The sequence below is a fragment of the Falco cherrug genome, chromosome 1 (genome assembly GCF_023634085.1).
Source record: "Falco cherrug isolate bFalChe1 chromosome 1, bFalChe1.pri, whole genome shotgun sequence".
Lineage (NCBI taxonomy): Eukaryota > Metazoa > Chordata > Aves > Falconiformes > Falconidae > Falco > Falco cherrug.
Window position 1 is genome coordinate 25,970,277 of NC_073697.1, and position 20,569 is coordinate 25,990,845.

The window sequence follows — 20,569 nt, forward strand, 5'->3', positions numbered from 1 at the left end:
CGGCTTGGGACACTGACATACCTTTTGCTCGCGTTCTGACTGGCATCTCCAGGGCTGGAGCTGAAATGAGACATATGGGTGCTACTGATGGCCGTCGCCACGCTGTTCCTGTGACAAGCAGGTGCGGCGGGAGGTACATCCCGCGCAGGGGTGGTTGCCGGTGGGTGAGTGAAAGTCGAGGACAGCTTCTGCAGGTGCTGAGCGGGGCTCTGCCAGCCCGCCCGTGTCAGCGCGGGTTTCACTGCAGGTCTTGGCGTCCCTGAGCGCCCTGGGCGGCAATTGGACCCGCGGTCGGTAGAACAAGGCAGCAGGTGGGCGTTGTGCCCTGAGAGCTCTGCGGCGAGCGAGGTCCCCCTGCACCTGTTCTGGGACACGTGTCGCACCGTGGGACCAGGGATGGGACCCCCAGGACCTGCCGCGCCAGCCCCGGCCGCCTGGGGGCGGGGAGCCCTTTGGGGTGTGCTGTAGGCGGTCAGGGGGGCGGTGGGGGACCAAGTCCCCCGCTCTGGCTTGGCTCCCCTCCCCAGCGCCTTTGCGCAGGGCAGAATGCGGCCCCGGCAGCGGGGGACTGCGGGCCGCCTCCCCCGCCCCTGCCCCAGCGTAGTGCGTAGCCGGGTCCCCGCGGGCGGCCCTTCCGCCAGCGGCGGGGCCAGCAGGGGGCGCCGGAGCGGCGCGGGCGGGGCCACACGAACCCGCGGCGCCGCAGTGGCGCGCAGCGGCCGCCGGGCGGCGGTACCGCGGCGGCGGGGCCCGGCCGTGAGCTGTGAGGGGCCGGCAGCGAGGCCGGCGCCGCCCGCAGCGAGGGGGGCCGGGAACCGCCGGGCCCGGGGCGGGCAGGCGCTTGTTTCTCTCTGCCCGAGCGTGCCGAGAGGCCGCGGGGCACGCCCGAGGCTCTTGGTCAGCCGGGCCGCTCCTCAGGGGGAAACGTGCCGCCTGACCGTCCCCGGGCCGTGCCGGCAACCGGGGGGACCCCTCAAGGCTGCTGCTTCTCTGGGGGACGAGAACGCGTCAGGAGACAGAGAAGGGGCCCGGGCGGGGGCCCGGAGCCGTGTCCGTGCCTGCGCGGGTGCTTACCGCCCTCCCCCCGCGCTCGTGTAAGGCTGGTGAGGGGCCGCGGAGCCGCCGCAGGGCTGCCGTGAGGCCGGGGCTCGCGCAGAAGAAGCGGGACGACCTGGGGAAAGGCCGCCGGTCAGCGCCTGCCAAATGAGCACGGGAGGGACTGAGCCTCCTGAACGGGCCCAGCACGGCCCTGCCCCGGCCCTGCCCCTGGGCCACTAGCTGCGGGGCGGGGGGCGGGGGGCGCTGCGGGGTGCGGGCTGAGGGGAGCGGGGGGAGGCGCTGAGGGGAGTGGCGAAGTGAGGGGAGCTGGGGGCGCTGAGGGGAGCAGGGGGCTGAGGGGAGCGGGGGCTGGTGGGGTCTGAGGGGAGCGGGCAGGGTTGGGGGGGGGCGCTGAGGGTAGTAGGGGACTGAGGGGAGCAGGGGGGCGCGCTGAGGGGAGCAGGGGGGCGCGCTGAGGGGAGCAGGGGGCTGAGGGGAGCGGGGGCCGGTGGGGTCTGAGGGGAGCGGGCAGGGTTGGGAGGGGGCGCTGAGGGTAGTAGGGGACTGAGGGGAGCAGGGGGGCGCGCTGAGAGGAGCAGGGGGCCGGTGGGGTCTGAGGGGAGCGGGCAGGGTTGGGGGGGGGGCGCTGAGGGGAGCAGGGGCGGAGGGGAGCGGGCAGGGTCCGGGTGGGGCGCTGAGGGTAGTAGGGGACTGAGGGGAGCTGCGTGGGGCGCTGAGGGGAGCTGGTGGCGTCTGAGAGGAGCGGGTAGGGTTTGCGGGGGGGGCTGGGGGTGTGGTGGGGGCTGAGAGGAGCGGGGGGAGCCCTGCAGCCAGGGAGGAGGGGGAGGCAAAGCCTCCACTCTGGCGCCGGGCCCAGCAAGGCCAGGAGGAGCTACCCGAGAGAGAGTCTCCGTGGCTGCTGCGGGGTCAGGGTTGTGGCTGCCCGTCACGTCTCTGTTGTGCCTGGCTGTTGCTTGGGTAGAATATCTCTTTGCTTGCAGCTGCTGGTTGTGTTACGTGTCCTGCTGCAGGGCAGTTTGGGGCTGTGCTGGCAATGCTCCTGGACAAGGAGCCCTGACTGCGGTGGGCCAGGTCAGGGATTGGGCTGTGCCCCACGGTTCTGGGACCGGTCACTGTGGGGCAGAGCCACCCCAGGACAGCTTCTCCCCACACCATCAGCAACCACCCAGCCTGCACCCAGCAAGTTCTGGCGTGGCTCTCCTCACAGCCACACTGGGGACAGCCCTGTCCTGCTCCCCCTGGAGTTCCTGGCTGTTCTGGGCCCCTCCTGAAACCCACGTGGCTTGGTTCAGCTTTATTTGATGTTTAGCACTGGACGTGGCTACGACATCTAGCAGGATGTGAAGCGCAGCCTGCAGCTCCCCCAGTCCCACTCCCGGGCAGGGTGAGGGTGACAGGTGAAGAGGGGGCAAGTGTTGTACTAGGCCGTGTTCTGGATGGGAACAGTCCATCCTTGGCCCCAGTATTGTGCAGTGTCATAAGTGCCCCTTGCTGAGCAGGGGGGTTTCAGCAATGTGCACATTCTCACCTGCTCTTGGGGGAGGAACATGTTTTTTCTGGCTGAGCCCTGAGCTCTCTGTTGTCATTTCTCCCTCTCCTCCCTTGTGTTGCCCATGTGTGGTGCTGGGCAGCCTCTGCCAAAAGCAAGGGACAGCAGGGAGGGGAAGGGCTGCCCTTGCCCAGGACAGGGGCAGCCATCTCATGTGAGTTATGTGGGGTTGTGCTGTGCTTCCCAGGAGCCTGGCTCAACAGTTTTGCTCTTCTTTCACAGGTACAGAGGAGATGCTGGCACTGCCTTGCCTGCCCCAGGAGATCTGGGGCACCCCCAGTTCACTTCTGCCCTAGGGAATATAACTGGGGGAGGCCCTCTGTGCAGAGAGGCATCTGGTGTGGATTTAAGCCCCAGTGGAAGAGGCTGGGCTCCCTGCTTCTCAGAGCTCCTTGCTGGGGACAGCCCTGCATGTGCCTGCCTCGCAGTACAGATCCAGCTGATGGACACCTGGGCTTGTTACAGCTCCAGGTAATTTGAGCTCCAGCCAATTTGAGCTCCAGCCATGAGATATTCCTGCTAATAGTCACTCCTTCCTGTTACAGTTGCAGGTAAGCTCGGCTCTCTCTAATAGAGGTGATGGAGAGCAGATGCTCTCCTGTTCAGCTGTGCTGGGAGTGTAGCCCTGGCTGACGGACATCACAGCTTGCCACAGCTCCAGCAACTTGATGCTCTGGATTAGAGATGTTCCTACTTCTTTCAGCTCCTGCTGACAGACTCTCCAGCATGCTGCTGCTCAGGGTATTTGAAACTCCAGCTAATTTCAGTTCTTGCTGCTTGTTCCAGTCTCAGGTAAATTCAGTTCTAGCTGCTGGGTGTTCCAGCTTGTTAACAGTTTGAGGTAATTTCAGGTCCAGCTTCTTGAAGCTGCAGCTCTGGCTATGAGATCCTCCTGCTGATGGAAGTTCCAGTTTGTTTCAGCTTTGGCTGATGAATGCTCCAAGGGGGTAAGTGATGTTTCTTGTCACCAGCTCTGGCTTAATAAATGCTCCTTCTGTTAAAGCTCCAGGTCATTGCAGCAACCTGGGCTTTTGGCAAGGTTGCAAATCAATCAACCAATCACTGTTAATAACTTGTATATAAATATGAACTGTCATAATTACACATTGTCTAAATATGTACTCTTGGGTTAATAACTGTTCCGGTGGTTGTACACACCTTGAATAAGGAGTTGGATACACAGTGAGTGTGAAAAGCACCTTTGACTCCAGAGCGCAGACGTTTAATTCGGTCTGATGCATGCCAGCATCCCAAGCTTTGGGGACCAACATGACTGGACACCCACCTCTGGCAGGGGTCCACATACCCCCTCCCCCCCCCATCTCCCACCTGCCTGCAGTCCCCCCAGCGTCATCCCAGACTCTGTTTGGGGGGCTGAAAACAGCCAACTGAGCCTGTTTCCAACTCTCAAAACCACAGCACTTAGGTTTGGTGGTTATGTTTTTTTTTTCCTGGAGCCCAGAAACACAGGACTTAGCCTGCATTTTCAAGAACCGAAAATGCATGACTTCCGTCTTTTCCTAAGCCTCAGAAAAGCGGCAGCCACCCTCTGCTTTTGAGCCCCCAAAAATAAAGGACTTAGATATTTGGGTTTTTTCTGAGCTGTGAAAATGTGGGACTTAACCCACATTTTCAAGTGCTGAAAATACAGTACTTGATCTTTTTTTCTGAGCTTCCGAAACAGAGAGCTCTGCCTCTAGTTCTGAGGCCCAAACCCAGTTGCTAGAGCTTGTGTTCAAGGACCCAAAATGCAGCACTTCTTAATCTCTGTTTTCAAAAGATGAAAACTCAAGACTTGATTTCTGGTTTTAGTGCCTGAAATACTAAAGGACTTGATATCTGTTTCCAACTGCTGAAAATCCATGACTTGACCCCTTCTGGAGCTCCAAAGCCAACCCACTCACTATGTTTCCAAGCCCCCAAAACAGAACACTCACTCTTCATTTTAGGGGGGTTGAAACCCAGCACTGAAATTCTGTTTCCTGACTCCATGTGTGATGTGATGTGATTGTGGGGGGCAGGGGAGGAGTGGAGCCCACAGCAATTTGGGGAAGTGCTTGGGAACTGGGGTGGAGGCACCCTCCCTGCTGGGGGTGTGTGTCTAGTCCTGTGTCTGTGGGGCAGCACCAACAGATGTAGAGAATCACTTTATTCTGCTTTATTTCACTAGCACCAGCGGCCCCACACCCCAGACATCACCTGCCAGAGCACAGCAGCTGCAGCCCCCCACAGGGAGCCTTGCCCGGGCACCCTGGTAGCACAGCCTGGCCAGGCAAGGAAGGCTGCAACCCCCTTCCAGGGAAGCCCTCCCCAAACCTCCTCCAGGAGGAAACACACCCCAGTGGTGAGCAGCCTGGGGTGGGATGGGGCTGCCCTTGCTCCCCCACCCAGCCCTGGATCTCCCTGGATGCCCTGAGAGCCCCGTAGGCTATCCACAAGGCTGTGTGTCTCCTGGCCATGTAGGAGGGGGTCTCCGTGCCCTGTGGGTGGCTGTGCCCCCAGGAAAGGGCTGGTGGGACCTTTCCCTTTGGGCGGGGGGCTGTGTCTCCTGAGCTGCCGAATGGGCATCTGCCCTAGTGCAGGGGGGTGCTGGGGCCCTGGGCTGCCTGCTTCCCTCAGGAGGGTCCAGGCTCCTGTGCCTTCAACAGCCATAGCCTACCAATGCATGGCATCCACTGTCTCCGTGGGAACTCTGGTGGGGAAAAAGCAAACCTCAAGAAGTCATTAAGTAATTATCTAGAGGAAGGTGTGTCTTGGGTAGAGCTGAGCAAGCTCAGCTGCTTGGGAGTGTCCACTCATTCGTGCTTAATCTCACCTGGGGAGCAGCTGGGTCCTGCTGAAATGACACATCCTAGCCCTCAAGCCTGCAGAGCTACAAGCAAACTGCCTTTCCCACCCAGTCTCGAGCCCCACGCACACTGGCTGCACCAGCGAAGCCAGCGCCAGAGGCTCTAGGGCTGCTGAGGTACAGTCCCTTCCTGACACTGTTGTGAGACCGGTGAGAGGCATTGTCATCCACGCTCCCCCCGGGGAATGGAGCATCAGCAGGGCACAAACCTTGGAGAAAGTGCAGGAGGAGGTGTCCCCCTGAGCTAGACATAGGCTGCCGGGGCAGGAACCCACCACCGCGGCAGGTGTCCTGCCCCTGGCCCACGCCTGGGCAAGACTGGCACTCGCACCTTGTGAGGCCAAGAATTACCAGCACAAATTCTCTCCATCTCAGCCTCGGGGGTGAGGGGGCTTGATGACAGCACATCTGGGGACACAGGGATGGTCCTCAGCCCCCAAAGTCCTGAAAACTGGGATCCCTTAGAGACCCGCACTGCAGAAACAGCAACAGAAACCAAAGCAATCATCAAACTAACACTAACAAAACAAGAAATACAACCAACCAGACAAACCCAAACCAAAATAAACAAAGGCTAGAGGAAAAAACAAATCTCCCCAGGCAGGCACAGACCAAATAAACAAGGCAGTTTTTGGCCCCATGGAAATGCTCCTTTCCCAGCTGTACCAGTTAGCCCGGACTGCCAGGCAGCACACAGCTGCCTCCAGTTTGAGGGCAGAATGGCAGGGCCACCTGCAGCAGGCACCAGGAGAGAGGGGAAGGCAGAGCACCTGGCAGTGAGGAGACGTGGGTGGTGAGGCCCCAGCAGGCAACCATCATGAACAGGCCAACATCTTCCTCCCAGAGGGTCAAAGTTTATCCATGAAGAAAAATGGAAGTAAAAACAACTGGAGCAATCTGCCCAACCAGGCGACGAAGAGGCTGAAGTGCTGCCTCAGCACCACGAGCAAACATGACCTTGTCCTGGGCAGTGAAGCCCAGCCCAGGTGCCCGTCCTGTTTGCTCCACCTGCAGGGGCACCCATCACTCGAGTGTGCCTCAAGGAGCAGCCTCCCCTGGGGCTGAGCTGGGAAGAAGGCGTCTGCCTTCCCTGGGTGGCACTGCTAGGCTGCAGGAGGATGGGAACCACTCCAAGAGTGACAGCCTCCATGCTCTGCCACAAAGACACCACCTCTGAGGTGGCATGGGTGATCTGCAGAGACACTCAATAGACACTGCCAGTGAAACCAAGGCCTTTTCCCACCAGCCTGCACCTCCCCTTCTGCAATGGCCCTGCAGACTGGGAGCTGCAAACTGCCTCGGCTTCCCCACTGCCAGCACTGCGCAGCACCCCGGGGGCTTTGTGGGCATTCACACCGTGCCCCAGGCTCCCTTGGGATGAAGGGTAAGTCAGAAAGGCGAAGGAGCTGCACAAAGGTATATGCCAGAAACACACCGAGCAGCTCCAGCGTGGCCTCAGGTCAGCAGAGCTGGTCCCAGGTCTGTCCTTGCCCGAGTTCTTTAAGTGTTCCATTAAAACCTTTAGGATGAAGCGTTTCCTCCCCAGGGATCCTCCACGGCTCCATCACATCACTCCAAGGGAGCAGAAGTTACCCGTCAGCCTGTGGGCTCTAGTACCTGCATTGCTGTCGACACAGCCAAGTGCCGAAGGGGCTGTCGGGGACCAGGCTCTGGCACTGGATCTGCCTGCGCTCAGGCTTTCCCTCCCCAGAGGGGCAGGACCAGCATCTTTGCCAGCTCCTCCTCAGCCACCAGACCGCCAGTCCCCACCTGCCTGCAGGGGCTGGGGCAGGACTCGTACCTGTCCCGGGGCAGCTGCGTCTGCAGCGGGCTGTTGACAATGGCCACAGGGTGAGTGAGGATGCGCACAGACACCGTCTTGATGAGAAACTGTTAGAGAGCATTGTGTGGCGTCATCAGCACCTGGATGTACAGAATACTGAGGATTTCTGGCACCTGGTTGAACAAGACAAGAAGAGCTCTTCTGTTCATCCTTACCCCATCCTCCTACAGTGTACAGACATGACCATGCGGATGATGAGCAATGTCAGTTCCCCTGACAATTTCTCAAGATGCAGCCCTAAATGGCACCCCAGCAGCTTGCAGTGAATCCTTTGTGCACACAGAGAACACACACCGACTCAGCTGCATTGGTCTGATCCCCTGCACAAGATACTCGCCAGCCCTTCTGTACAAACCCAGCTCTCTGAGGACTTTTTTCTTCCCTCCAGCCTCCTCCTTTCCCCCATGCCCACCCCTTTCCCCACAGGAAATGACCTTCCCCTGGGTCTTTGAAGCTCGAAACTGCAGCTGGGATCAGGACAGCCAAACAATGGGATCACCATCCCATGGAAGTATTCGGCTCCTTCTGATGGGGCTGGCCCCCAGACAAGTGACATGGGCACCAGTCGGTCTCTCTCTTCGCTGTGGGTGATGGCCGTGCAGCCCAGGGGACACAGGATCGCTGGGAACAGCCAGGCTGAGGGAAGACAAGAAGAACCAAAAGCTGGTATACAGTATCATAACATGCACCAAACACGGGGAAGATCGTGGAGCTGGGGACTGACAAAGCAACAGCAAATAAAAAATGTGTTAGAAAAATGTGTAAAAAACCCCTCAGCGGTGCCAGGGGTGAGGAGGAAGAAACCCCCAGTGTCAACATCATATTCTTCCTTGGGAAGGACTCGGGGGTGCCAACAACTCGCTGCAGCCCCCCCACCTTCCTCTTGCAGACAGTGGTGCTGTCGCCCTTAGGGCCCAGGGCAAGGAGGGCTGAGCACCCAGCCAGGAAATGGGGAGCAACTGGGAAGTCTGGGTGTCTCAGCTGTAACTGTCTGAGTCATGGGAACAAGCTGGGTTTAGCCTGGGAGCGTTAGCCCCACCAGACCGAGAAGAAGTCCAGAAGGTGGCTGCCTGCATTCGGGTCAGACAAAGCCCTCGGCTGGCAACACCACATGTGGCTCTGTAGCCCACAGCAACTGCCCGTGGTGTGCTGCAATAGCTGATGTGGGAAGCTCAGAGCCAAGGGGGAAAAAGTGTCTATTTGACCTCTGACGGTAACTGCCCCCCTTGCATTTCTCCTGAAGGTCACCAGCCACTTGCTGGCTGCCTGAACACAGGTGGCTCTGACGGGCAGCATCCCATCCAGCACAGCAGAAGTGAAGTCTGCGTGGCCTGTGCTAGGGGGATGTATTTTACGTCTCCACAGTCCAGAGAGAGATCAGAAACAGGAGAGATCGTATCGCAATTCTGGCTCTTCAAAAAAGGGAGGAAACTCAGGGGCGTGATTAGTGGGGCAGCCAGTTAGTCCTTGAGGGCACAACTGCTTTAACGTCCAGCTGTGCTTGCGGGGCTTTTGGTATTCTGTGTAGCTAAGAGATCTGGATGTGCATCCCTGGCTCAGCTCCAGACCCCAGCTGGGAGCAGGGCCACAGTAGCAAGGACCTGCCACATCCGTGGCACGGGCCCTGTTAGGGTAATGAGGGCTGTGCCTTGGCACGGGCTGACACATCAGCCTCCTCGCCCCTCACCACTGGGCAATACAAAGTTGCAACCTACCCTCTCGCTGGCAGCTGCCGCTGTGGAGAAGCTTGGGCTGATGGATGTGCTGCTTAGGGATACTAGGAGCTCATCAACAAGAAGCTGCTGTTGATGTGAAAAACTTGGATATGAAATTGGACACAATGACGTGAAACCAGGGTGCTTTTATTGTCTTGCCAAGGTGGTGTGTCGCACCCAGTCATGGGAAATCTCTGTTCCTCTGACCATCCTCTGCAACAGGAGGTCCCTAACATCTCTGACCCTGCTACTGCCAAGCTTGAAGCTTTTCCTGCCACCCATTACCGCAGGCCACCACCTCACTGATCTGCAATGCTGCGTGACAGCCCAAAGCAGAGGAACCCCTCTAAATCATTCATTCAATTCTCCCCCTCTCTTGGGGGTCTCAGTAGATGAGCTCCCGCTGTGGGAAATTCACTAAACAAGGGCCTGTAGGAAACCACTGGGAAAAGAAGGAAACAATGCTAGCAGAAAGCGAGGGCAACCTCAGAGGCTGAGGAAAGCTCCCTGAGCACCAGAAAGGCTGTGCGCCGTGTCTGACACCCGTTTCTCGCAGCCCCGTGGTGCGGCACAGCAGGGACAGGCACCGGCAGCGTTTCAGTGCAGAGGCAAATGCTGGGGACCAGGGACATCTGGGGTACATGGCAGCTCTGGGGATCTGTGACACTGACTCATGGCCATTCTGGGACTGCCCGCTGTCCAAAGGAGCTTTTCTGCAAGCCACATAACAAACAGGTCTCAGGTACAGTAAGAAGCCAGAACTGCTGGAGGATGTAGGATAATTCAGGTTGGAAGAGGCAGTGGGAGGTTGCTAGTCCAGCCTCCTGCTCAGACCAGTCAGCCATGGGTTCAGACCAGGTGGCTCAGGAACTTTGAAGGATGAGGATGCCGCAGCCTCCCCAGGCAACCCATCCCGGTGACTGACTGTCCGCCTGATAAAACACTTTCCCTTACATGCAGTCGGATGCAGGAGCTTGTCTGGTGGGAGCAGGAACTTGTTGTTGTGCAATTCATGAGCAGCCCAGGGGCACCCTGCGGTGGGGGTCAGTACGGATGCCTGCTGCAGAGCTCAGTTATCAGTCTCCTGGCTTTTATGAGCTGCCCCTTTACCCCCTCACTGCCAACTACCTCTGTAAATAGTGCAGCAGATCAGCTGTGAGCGTCCCTGGGGTACCCATGGCCACGCTGGCCAGCTGGCAAGCAGCTGAAGAAAGGGAGGATCAAGCACCACAAGCTGGGCTGCCTTTCCTGTGCAGCTTTTTCCCCACAGCCTCGCCGAGTGTCTCTGGCTCCACCATGAGGTTGGGAACATGCTGGGACCCGTGTGTGAGCATGGAAACATCATCTGCTGCGCAGCAAAAGCTGTAAGCCAGCACTCGCCGAGACAGCCAAACCTGCTTGCTCTTTTCTCCCTGCCTCCTCGCTTGTTCCTACCCAGCACAAGCAACAGAAGCATTGGTGTGTCCCCGCAGCGAACTGCATCAGGGAGCTGACTTGTCTTACGAAGGACTCAGCTCGTCCCCCGTGCTGATCTCGCTCTGTGCAGACTCCGTTTCCCCAGGGGCGTCACCGCATGGCTGCGCTGATGCTGGTGCTGGGGCACGACAAGGAGCAACAGGCTGGGGAGGGGTGTCTGGCTAGCTGAAGGAACTCCAACGCTGCACATTTAGTATTAATGGACCCAGGCTAACTGGGTTTGTGCTAGATGTGCTTTGATCTCCTTGAGACTTCTTGCCATTCAGGTATTTATGAAAACTTGCTATCTCAGCTTCACAGCCCTGGGAAATATTTGGAGCCAAAGCAAGAATGGTCTCAGGTCCTTCCACATCACACATTTCATTGCCCTGCAGAGCAGAGGGGACAAAAAGCAACCGCAATGCTGATCTCATTTAGCACACAGACCAAGGTCTCCCTGGGGCCAAAGTTACCCTTGCCTGAAGGCCAAGTTCAAGTTCTTGCCATTTGCTCTGCTTTCTACCTGCCCCTGTTGCACTTCTGTGGGACCAGCAAAGGGTGTTTGAATCAAGTGGTTGTGTATCCAAGTGAGAAACTGGTGGGTGCTCTGCCATGGCTGTACAGTGCCCGCAGGACAGCGGTGGGGGGAAAACACCTGAGAATGTGCTTTCCAGGAGTGTCTTTCATTGCTTCTTTCAGTTCACCCAGATCAAATCCATGCAGAGGAGTTGGAGTGGATGGGAGCACAGAAATGGGAGGAAGCTGGATTGTTAAACTGAGCAACCAAGCATTCCTGACAGACTGAGCTCATGCCCTGCCTGGGGTTTGCTTCCCCACCCCTGGGCATCTCTCTCTGGTTTTCTGTGTCAACGGTTTGAATGCTAGCAAGAGAAAGTGAGATTTGATTATGCGTATGGATCACTCTCTCTTTTCCCCCCAGGTATGGCTTTCACTAAGTGCCTGCTTTTCCTTCTGATTGTTGGTTAACATTGCTTTACAGCAAAGCTCCGGTGCAAAGTACTGCAGTCCTTTCTGAGGGTACAGGACAGAGAGGTGGGTGAGAGGAGGAGGAAGGAAGCCCCTTCTTCCCTGCAGGCCAGTGAGTAATTGCGAATGAATGAGAAGTAGCTGTTAGCAACTCTGCCTCCTACTTGTCACAAATTCATCTGAGAGACCTGTCAGGTAAATATCTGCCATTTTCATGAGCATCAAAATTCTGTTCAGTATCCTCCTTCTACCCCATTAACCCATTAACCCCTGTATGTGTCTTCCCCCTCTTCCAGCATGCTGAAGAGCTGAAAAGTGCGTCGGCTTCTCAAGGCTTTGACAATATGGTGCCTGTAACTGAGAGCTACTTGACTGACATGTTCCAGGTCTTAATTTTAGTACATGTAGTACAGCAGGACCAAGCTGCTGGCTGGCAGGTGACCCAGTCATGCGGAGCACTGCATACGCTGCAGCTGGGGAGTCCCTCTTCTAAGCATCCCCCCCTCCCCAGCCAAACTGGTGAGTACATGGACAAAAGAGAGGTCCCATTTCCACAGCTTTGCTGCTGGAGGACATGGGCCCATTGCCTTGCCAGAACTTTTCTCGCTCCCTTCCTTCTGCCTACACATGCTGGGTTACATCTCAGGTGTGTTGTGTGAATATCTGAGCCGTGCAGGGAAGGGGGTGCTGCAGGAGCTGGGGAAACACAGCCCAGGGCAGGAGGGAGAGAGGGACTGTGGGTTTGCTCAGGCTGCAGCCCCCAGAGGGACAGACAGACTCAGTATCCCCTCCAGCATCTGCCTGCCCAAACCGTCGGCCACTGCCGAACCACGAGAGCTAGCTTGCGCCTTCCTCGCATCCCAAGGGAATCTTGCAAGCAAGCGCTGCGCCTGAGAAGCTGCCCCTCTTCTTGTTACAGGCTTGGCCTCAGGTGAGGTAGCAGACCAGGAACACCAGCCCTTTGTGCCACAGGTAATAGTTTCTGAGTGCTCTTACCTCCTTTCCCCCAAACTGTGTGAATTCACCCTTTCTTGGTTGGGTTTTCCAGTTATTAAAACAAGTTTTCTTGTCGCTTCATCTTTGTGATGTTTTGTTGATTTAAGGTCAGCTTGTTAGATAGCAACAACCTCCCCCACTCCAAGTTCCTGGCAGTGCCCGTCAGGAACACTGAGTTGCTCAATTGAACAACCCAGAAAATATGCTTTCTCCCATGTTTGTGCTCCTGTCCACTCCTGTCCTCTGCAATGTCTGCAGAGAGAGACCTCAAATGATGCAAGCGTGGAGATTAAATTGTGTGCCTTTACACAAAGAAACGGGCTCTGCATCCAGACCATGGGTTGGACAAAGGAGGAAAAGCTGTGCGGCTGCCTGCATCTCCTCTGTGACTAAGCAGAGCATTTAGATATCCGAAGCTGTCAAACAGTAATAAAAGTTTCACTGCATGTGCTAGAAATCTTTCAGTGCAGATTAATGTATATTAAGTCAGCCTACTTGTCATCTTTCTTCTTATGAAGAATTAGCATGAGTGTTAAATCTTGTTAATGTGATATGAAAATTAATCTGTGAATATATATATATGCTACAAGCTCAATTTTGGTATGTTGCTACACTGAATAATGTAGGAGGGAGCAGTGACTGTCAGTTATCCTTATGCTACTATTAAACACAATCACTGCAGTTGGCCTACACACGTAGGAGACCTCTGGAGGGAAAGGCAGAGAATGTTTATAATAATGAAATCTTGGCATCACAATTGTTATTCCGAAGTACATATTTCTTACTGATACCTTTTGTTGAGGTAATTACTCTGGATAGTATTCTTGATCTCAGGAAGTAACTTACGTGTATGGGCTTCCTTGCGAGCGCGTATCAGCATGTTCCTAAAGGAGTATGTTGGCTTCTCTTAGGCATGCAGTGTAGGGCGAGCAGGAGTGGTGTTTACGCAGTAATGCTATAGCACGACTCCCTGCCGAGCTGTGCTCGTGGCAGGCCAGACACAGGCACTGAAACTCGCGGCTTTCGCTTTCAAGTACCTTTGGATCTGACTCCAAATTAATGCTGCATTCTCTTGTCTTTAAATCTGTACCCAGCAGTAACAGCAGCATTTAATCAGCCAGAAGCCCAGCCAGGAGAGCCCTTTCGGAAAGAGACGCGGGCTCAGTGCCCAGCACTCCAACAGACCCGGCAGCCCCCTGAGGCTGTCTGGACCTACAGCTGCTCACTATTACTTTAAAACATCCAGCCTGTGACAACTGATGCAGGCTGCCCAAAAGTGGGATACAGTCAAAAAATAGGGTCATGCTTGTTTCTGTAGCTGATCCTGGTACTACCCGTATCAGCTCACAGCTTTTCACCACAAATCTTTCTATTGATAAGCACCCGTATGATTTTGGTCTAGGAAGGCGACTCACCCTACTTCCCTTTTTGTATAGGAAGTGTTTGAACTTGATGGTGTTGAAACTTTTTTCTTATAACCTTGACATTCAGCGTTGGATCCACGTGGCCCCAGACCACATTCACTAGCCACTGCTACAGCAAATGCCTTTTCCTTCCCCAGCCCCTGCACCCAGCTGTGCTTGCTTTCAGATAACCTTGCTTGCTTGCTTGCTTTCACCCTCCCCTGCAGATCAGTGACCTATGGGGAGATCAGCTGGGATGAAGCCATCCCCCATTACCGTCCATTGATCTCTTTTAGTTCTTTGAAATTTTGTATGCCAGCTACACGTAGAGTCTTTGTTTAGGCTAAATAAGACTCAAGAAGGTTTATTTCAGTTTTCACAGCACTGGCCTTCTACAGTGATCTTTTCCCTCTATGTCAGGACCAAACCGAGAGAGTTTTCTTTCAGTCTGAAACAGAAAATGGTCTGATGCAAACCTTAAAAAAGAGAAGTGAATACCATTTTCCTGTATTTAGAACAGGATGAGGATTTAAAAAAAATCCTCATATAAACAAAATAGCTCCTGGCCCTCAGGGGGATAATTTTGTACCACCCCTGCTGATGCATGTGATAATACAAATATTCTCTTACAAAAGCACATTATAAGAACCACTATGCCATCATGCTTCAATCAGAAAGACCCAAGGGTGGGTAGAGTGGTTTGGGAAATGACACACTTCGCTGTGTTTATTGAGGTTGTTTTGGTAATTCATTTTTGCCTTGGTTTCCACAAAAACAAAAAAGCTATTCCTATAGCCAGGCACAAATTTAAAGTCAGGGGAACTGGGGACATCCAGACTTATATGCCTGTAGCCAGCCCTCCGTGCTCATTAGTCTTTGTGGTTGCATGTGTGTGTGAAATGCTGTCTAAAGGTACTGCTTGTACTTGTAAAAAGGCCACCTGCTTTTTTAGTAGCTATTTTAGCCATTTTAAGCACTTCTGTTATCCACGCTGCATGGCAGAAGAGGCAAAAGGCTAAAACTGTACGAACAACTTGCAAAGGAAGATGTGCAAGTACAGTTAAATGACACAGTGCCTGAGAAGGAAGAACTTTTGCTGTGAGATACAAGGACTTATCTTTGGAAACAGGCCTTATGTGATAAAATTTGACATTTGAACAGCTTCCAAATATAGCAAGGCTATAGAACACAAGGATTTTTTTCTTATTGCTAGAAGACAATCAAATAAATAATAAAAAACCCCTACAAGCTCACATTATTGCTTTCTCAAAATCAATGGGGCAATACTTTTACTCCATGGGTTCTTCTACCTATTAAGACTCATGTACTTTTGCAAGTCTAAAAGCCAAGTAGTGCAAATTAGCATTTTTTAAACACCTGAGAGGAAAGCTGTTGTTACAGTGCACCTTCTGTTAGCAAAACAACACAGTGATGCTATGCACATAGGAAAAGTTGAGTTGGGATTTGAGGACTTTGAGCTAATGCAGGTCATCAGTGTGATGCATCTCAAGACCTTCTCCACATCAATTTGTGAGACCACTTCTTCAGTAGCGTTGGCAGTTCCCACGGGATGCTGCCGTCAGCTTTCCCTACCTTTACCGGCAGGAGGACTTCTCTGAAAGTCTGTATCTGGAGAGTTAAGAGGGACCTTGAAGACTTTCCGATAGAAATGAGTGGAGTGAGGCATTGAGAGCCATTCCGTTTCCTGAACAAGTGGTGTATTAGTACCCAAACCACAGTTTCTACTTGCTTTATTGGAATTGATTGAAATATTTGCCTCGCATGTAAAACTGCATCTTTTATACTAACGATATTTACACTATGTTCATAGTCATGGAATGGGAAAATTTTCTGCATCATGCAAAAAAAAATAATAATTCGTTAATCTTATTTTTCACAATAGTTTAGGTCATGTTGAATCCCAAAAGGAAGATGAATTCTGCATTTTATAATGCCTCATACCAGGATGAAAGACATGCCAAGCTCGAAATTCACCTGCTGAAGAAGCAGTAACAATGCACAGCTATGGAAATCCCCGTATAGGGATTCTTCTGCTAGTCTTCGGAAGAGGGAGAATTTGGAGAGTGGTTTGTGGTTAGGTCAGATCTAACAGAGGGGAACAGAGGGTACGATGCAGTGACAATGTTCTTGTTCCTTCTCCCTTTGGCAGATTCACTGCAATGCTGACGAGAAGCGGGTTGCAGATGAGAGTACACTCACCACAGTTCTGTGCTTTAGGAGCAAACATCACCTGAAATGAAGCACCTGGTCTGATTGTAAACTGTTTGTGAGATTTTTATTGAGGTTATTATTTCTGCAGACCATCTTAACATGCAGACATGTTAAATTTAGAGCTGAGCTGACAAAGGCGGTAGCACTGTCATTGCTGTCTTAGCATTTGAAGATTTCAAAACTCTTAGCATTAAGTCCTTAGAATTTCTAACATGACTTGTGAAGGTGGACCACACCACATCAATTTCAGGAAGCCTTTAACCAGACTGAAGACTGAAGCAATTGCTCTAGAGCACGGCTTGCCCTAGCTGAGCACTCCTCAACTCAGAATCAGTATCCCCCCACAGAGCTGCATATCTCTTCACCTTTGCTGAGACAAGACAGGATGTCTGATCTTAAATCCTGCAGCAAATGTTGTTTTCCCTGGTCTCTCAAAAACAGCCGGGATCATGGCACAGGTCTAACACGATAGGTCAACATAAATAGAGCATACAGACCAGAGGCTAGCCAAACCTCTGGCTGGATGACTGCATTTGTGCTGGGCACCACTGCGGCTCATGGGATGTACTGCTCAAAAAGTGCTCTCTGTCCAAAAGATGCCTGTAATTACAAAACCTTCATTGGATAAAATTCTTCCCATCAGACGGACTCAAGTGCTATGGCTGGCTGTCAGGGTTGCAGCTAGCTCGCTACCTGTGCTCTCTCAAGCGGTGCTAACCTGAAGCATTCAAGAACCAGCAAGATCAGGGAGCTCTCGCAGCCGGCCACTCCAAAACAATTTTTGAGGGGTGTCCCATGGCAATTCCTTGCTGTGTCCTACACCTCACTCCTTTTTGTGTTCACATTAGGCATTCAGTGTGCAAGATGATGCAGGTTTCTAGGCTTGGCTTGCTGACTGGTGTAATCAGTGACAGAGCGACTCAGTTCTGGAGGAAGAAGTATGCACAGATGCTGCAGACCCACTTCAGAGACTGATGAAGTACCCTTTGGGATCTTCCAAGTCCCCTTTCCCCATCAAGAGTTTGGCCTCATTGCATTTAATCTATCTGCTGTACTGTCACACCAGGATTTATTTGGAAATTCTACATGTATATGTATCTATACCTATACACAGCTCTTATGTTCCCTACATATATCCTCCAGTGAAACTCTCCCATCATAATCCCAGATTTTCTTAAGGAAGCTGGCTCTGCTAAAACAGTGAAGCTCAATTTGGGTGACCTAGGGCAAAGTCTTCTGCACATACTTGTCTTCATTTCGGTAGTTTAGATGAGAATCTTTTCAAGGCAATCTAAAATATTCCCAGACTGGAATTCCTTAGAAAAGAAATTGCAGCCTGGGTATCTTAATGAACTTAGGCCACAAAGCCTTCATTTAAACCTAAAAGCATCAGCTATAATTAAAGCACCGCTTCATTTTGATAGGATCTGTTTAAACCACTGCCAGTCATATCATAACAGGGGCCACCGACCTTCCATTTCTAACAAGCAACTAACTCTAAAACACTCAACTAAAACTCAACTAACATTAAAAAAATGTAGTCCTTTAGCAAGTTAGGAAGAAAAAAAGAAAAAAAGAAAACTTCCAATAGGTGATTCTGACTGGTTTTATTTCTTTAGAGCCCCATTTGTCATTGCTGAGTTCTGAATTCCATTGAAATAATTGCATTCACCAGGTACCCAACCCCCATGTCCCAAACCCAAAGAACTTAGCAACTGATTTTTAAAGCAGAAGCAAGTATCTATACCTCCACACATCAGCATTTAGGTCAAACCTCCAAGAAGTGGATGCTAACAATAGCAGAGACTGATTTTTGAATAAACAGCTGGTTTTCCACTCCCAGACAGAAATTCCCCACAAGCATTACAGCCTCATGGCTCAGCTTGTTTTTTGTTGGGCAATCTCAGGCTTCCAAGGTCTGCATGGCCCCGCTGCTGACAGTCTGTAGAGGAGGAAGGTGAAAGTAAACTCTAAAGGAACACAACATTATTATTACATTTTCCCTGCTTAGTGCCATTTACTTCGCAAAGCTCTTAAATTTTAAGTGTACAATTGCAACACTGCTTTCTCATTAAGCATCAGAGTAAACAGATGCTTATTTTAACACATTTCTTCAGGCAGTTGCTGATGGTTATCTTGCCATGTGCTGCGGTCTGGGTAAACTGTGCTTAAAAATTAGCAGAGGCTGACTGTCGAATACAGAGACTGTGGCTGCCTGCAAGGTACAAGCATGTGTGAAAGTACTAACAGCCCTTCAGCAGCTGTAAGCATTAAGAAAACATGATAGAATTGTGGAGCAGTGGAAACACCAAAACTCCCTCCAGTCCTGATTCTCTAGCTGTGTTTTGTCAGCTAGGCACCTAAACCCTGGACTCTTTTGCAAGAAATCCACTAAAATTTGAGTACGACATTCTGCATTTGATCCCACCTTCACGCTGGTAAGTGCCAGCCACAGGTATCACCAATCCTGGAGGAAGCAGTTAGGAGAGGTGAGGACAAGTTTCAGGATTAGTCCTGCTATCTATTATCACAGCAAAAAGAGATCACTATCCTTACAAAGATATTTTTGGCTGCAGTTTTGAAAGTGAGGTAGGAGCGAGAACAAACGGGCAAGCACATGGCAATGTCTTACTCTGGGCAGCTCGGCCAGTAGCTGATGGTGCAGGTGATTTTCTGATTCTTGCATGTGGCCCAAGTGCCAGACCAGGCTTCTCACAGCTGCAGCCGCTGCATCGTCACTTCCACTTCAGCCTGGGTATTTCTGCTCACAGAAATCCTCCAGAAATAACCTTTTCTGGAACTTCTTTGTTGTCTGTTTGTTTTTACTGCATGAGTTTCTGTTTCTGATCTTATGCCTCTGTTATTTCAGTTGCTGCTAATCTGATCATTATCTTGGGCAGTTAAGGACGTAGGCTGTAAAGCGGCTGTTTTCAACAGTCTGTTCTAGAACCCTCACGAATCTAACAGGCTATCAAGGAAGGAAAATACCCGTTACTGTGGTGTAAAAAGTCATGCAGGTCGTTCCCCCCCAACTATCACAGCTGTAATAAAGTCATTAAGGTTTCCACACTTTCCCACTTACTTCCTCCCTGCATCGACATTACTTTATATCTCTGCAGGAGGGTTTGGAGACAGAGTAATCTCCTATCTGCTGGTGATCTTATGACCTTCTACAAAATACCAGAGCAGGTGCAGACAAGATGAGTACTTTCTTTTTCATCTCCCAGTTGCCAAATCCGGTCAGGATTTCCTAAAGGCATCAGCACATCTATTTAAATCTATACCTTGTGTGCAACCTTGCCACCAAGATGTGGGAAAACATTTAAAAGAAAACTAAGTCCATAATGCCTTGTCTGAATTTCCCTGCCTGAGCTTTAGCACACTAACAGCCCCAATGTTTGGCAGGCGGCTGTAGCAGCCGGGGAGAGGAGGAGGCAGCTTTGCAGGCTGGCAGCAGGTGGTGTCACCTCACTAGAAGAAACGTGCTGGAAATGGAACATAAAGCAGTGCAGCTAACTGGGAGAAACAGCCGTCTGGCAAGCTACCCAGTACTCCCAGATCCAGGGTCCAGTTTCTCTCCTGAGAGCCACTACCAAGAACACGAGCCCATCCCTGACCGCAGCGAGCCAGTTCCAGAGCTCGTGCATGTCACGCCAGATAGGTACAGAGATCAGCGCTGCCGTGACTCCTAAACTGTCATAACCCAAAGCAATTGCTCAGAAACTAGGGCAGGAGAAGCTTATCTTGCTATTATCTCGACAAAAGACTGCTTAGGGAACTTCTGTCACCTCAAGCAAAGCTTCCATTTTAAAATGAGAACTAGTTCGACTATCAGACTTATTTCTATGACAGGACGAAGGAAACCCAGGGCAGTCCAGCTCACCTCTGCCTTTGCTGCCTCCTTAACCCTTATGTGAGAGAGCTGCTCGTTGCCCCAAGATCCCTTGCCAGGAAGCCAGGGAGAGATTTTCTGCCTCTCCAGCTACCCGCAGTGACCTGCAGAAGGCATCGCTTTGTTCTACACAGGTCTGTACCCAGTAACGTGCTTTGCTAGCACCGCCGATGCTGCTGAGTTGCCAGAGCGCAGTAAGTCACTCCGGGCTTCTCTGCACCCTCACTTGGCAGCTATACCGGCGGCAGAGCCCCCCCCAGCGCTGCCTGCCCCCCTGAGGGCAGCCAGGCATCTCCCCAGCTCCACCAGCGCGGTTTTTCCCAGTTCCCACGGCTTGGCAGCAGAGCAGGTTACTCAGGCCAGCATTGCACACAGCCTGCTGCAGCACACCCCCCTGACATGTCCCCGGGGTGCTCCTCTCAGCACCTCTGGAGCATCGCAGGAGAGTACAGCAAGGCACTGCCCAGCTTGATGTCTCATCTAGTTTCGGACACATGCGAGTACCAGGCAGTGCCCAGATGGGCACACAGCCTTGAAGTCCCTCACAGCACCCAAGAAGATATTCTCAGCAGGGGCATGGAAAGACTTGC

General features: G+C 52.6%; 1 long non-coding RNA gene across 6 annotated transcripts; it reads left to right on the plus strand.

Annotated features, from left to right (window-relative positions):
* The first annotated feature begins 735 nt into the window (after positions 1-735).
* LOC129734400 (uncharacterized) lies at positions 736-18,723 on the plus strand. Of its 6 annotated transcripts, none has more exons than XR_008730013.1 (4): positions 736-1,103; positions 2,831-3,555; positions 11,169-11,651; positions 11,753-11,975. It is a non-coding gene; the product is annotated as an uncharacterized LOC129734400 (long non-coding RNA). The 6 variants fall into 6 exon arrangements; XR_008730012.1 differs by having other exon boundaries at positions 736-1,094; XR_008730014.1 differs by lacking the exon at positions 736-1,103 and adding an exon at positions 16,026-18,723 and having other exon boundaries at positions 1,857-3,555.
* Positions 18,724-20,569: the final 1,846 nt, after the last annotated feature.